General features: G+C 47.5%; 1 pseudogene; it reads left to right on the plus strand.

Moving 5' to 3' along the window:
- The first annotated feature begins 265 nt into the window (after positions 1–265).
- Positions 266–1,802, plus strand: LOC114206792 (ornithine decarboxylase pseudogene; annotated as a pseudogene).
- The last annotated feature ends 272 nt before the right edge of the window (positions 1,803–2,074 follow it).

A 2,074-nucleotide genomic window follows, 5' to 3' on the forward strand; every position in this document is an offset into this window, starting at 1 on the left:
CGCCCCTCTGCCAGAGCTCCAGCGCCACCTCGGGCCGGCTGATGGGGGCGGCGGGGCGGCCCGCGGTCCTGCGCGCTCGGGGGCGGCATCTCCATGGGGCTGGCCCGCGGCACACGTGCGCTCTCAGGTGGACAAGCAAATTCTGTTTATCAGAACATTTCCACTGCTGCATCGAGGGCACACACATCTTCAGTGGGACTTGGAATTCCAGAGAATTGCCTTTGTGAGAAACTGGCAATAATTTCTTTAAATTCCATCTCTTAGTTTTCCATTTTGTTACATTTCGGAGGAACTTCAAGAAACCATGAACAATTTTAGTAATGCAGATTTAGACTGCCATTTCCTCGATGAAGGCTTTACTGCCAAGGATATTCTGGACCAAAAAATTAATGAAGTTTCGTCTCCTGATGTTAAGGATGCCTTCTATGTCACCAACCTGGGAGACATTTTAAAGAAACATCTGAGATGGTTAAAAGCTCTTCCTCGGGTCACCCCCTTTTATGCAGTCAAATGCAATGATAGCAGAACCATAGTGAAGACCCTTGCCACCATTGGGACAGGATTTGACTGTGCCAGCAAGACCGAGATACAATTGGTACAAAGTCTTGGGGTGACTCCAGAGAGGATTATCTATGCAAATCCTTGTAAACAAGTGTCTCAGATTAAGTACGCTGCCAACAATGGAGGCCAGCTGATGACTTTCGATAGTGAAGTTGAATTGATGAAAGTTGCCAGGGCGCATCCAAAGGCAAAGTTGGTTTTGCGGATTGCCACTGATGATTCCAAAGCAGTCTGTCGCCTCAGTGTTAAATGTGGTGCCACACTCAAAATCAGCAGGCTTCTTTTGGAACAGACGAGAGAGCTAAATATTGATGTCATTGGTGTCAGCTTCCACGTGGGAAGTGGCCGCACCGATCCTGAGATCTTCGTGCAAGCCATCTCTGATGCCCGCTGTGTCTTTGACATGGGAGCTGAGGTTGGTTTCAACATGTATCTGCTTGACATTGGTGGTGGCTTTCCTGGATCTGAGGATGTAAAGCTTAAATTTGAAGAGATCACCAGTGTGATCAACCCAACCCTGGACAAGTACTTCCCAGCCGACTCGGGGGTGCGAATCATAGCAGAGCCCGGCAGATACTATGTTGCCTCAGCCTTTATGCTGGCAGTTAACATCATTGTCAAAAAACTTGTGTTAAAGGAACAGACAGGCTCTGATGATGAAGATGAGTCGAGTGAACAAACCTTTATGTATTACATGAACGATGGAGTGTATGGATCATTTAATTGCATCCTCTATGATCATGCCCACGTGAAGCCCCTTCTGCAGAAGAGACCCAAACCAGATGAGAAGTACTATTCAACCAGCATATGGGGACCAACATGTGACAGCCTGGATCTCATTATCCAGGGCTGCGACTTGCCTGAGATGCATGTGGGCGATTGGATGGTCTTTGAAAACATGGGTGCTTACACTGTTGCTGCTGCTTCTACTTTCAATGGGTTCCAGGAGAGGCCGACTATCTACTATGTGATGTTGGGGCTGACATGGCAACTGATGCAGCAGATCCAGAACCACGACTTCCCGGCCAAAGTGGCAGAGCAGGATGTCAGCAGCCTGCCTGTGTCCTGTGCCTGCGAGAGTGGGCTGAATCGCCCCCCGGCCTCCTGTGCCTCCACCAGCATCAACGTGTAGGTGCCACTCCTGTAGCTGTTACCTTCGAGTTTAGCTTGAATTGGGGGACTTGGGGGGACCGTTTAACTTAATTCTTGCTAGTTTTGAAATGTCTGTAAGTAGGGTTGGCACGGATGAAACAGTTTGGAAAACTAGGAGGTGGGGTCACTTATCTGTGTTCCTATGGAAACTATTTGAATATTTGTTTTATATGGATTTTTATTCAGTTTTCAAACATGCTACTAAGGCATGCCCCTCCGCTGCTGAGCAAGTGTTTGTAGCTTGAACACTGGCAGAGCGGGATGGAAGCTTAGTGTTGTGACCTGTTTTAAAATTAAAGTATCTTGAAATAAAAAAAAAAAAAGACCCAATAGCAGTGCAACCCATTCTTTGAGTCTGTCC

This window comes from Eumetopias jubatus, unplaced genomic scaffold (genome assembly GCF_037043125.1).
Source record: "Eumetopias jubatus isolate StellerSeaLion01/CBP00866 unplaced genomic scaffold, mEumJub1_p1.0 scaffold_2, whole genome shotgun sequence".
Lineage (NCBI taxonomy): Eukaryota > Metazoa > Chordata > Mammalia > Carnivora > Otariidae > Eumetopias > Eumetopias jubatus.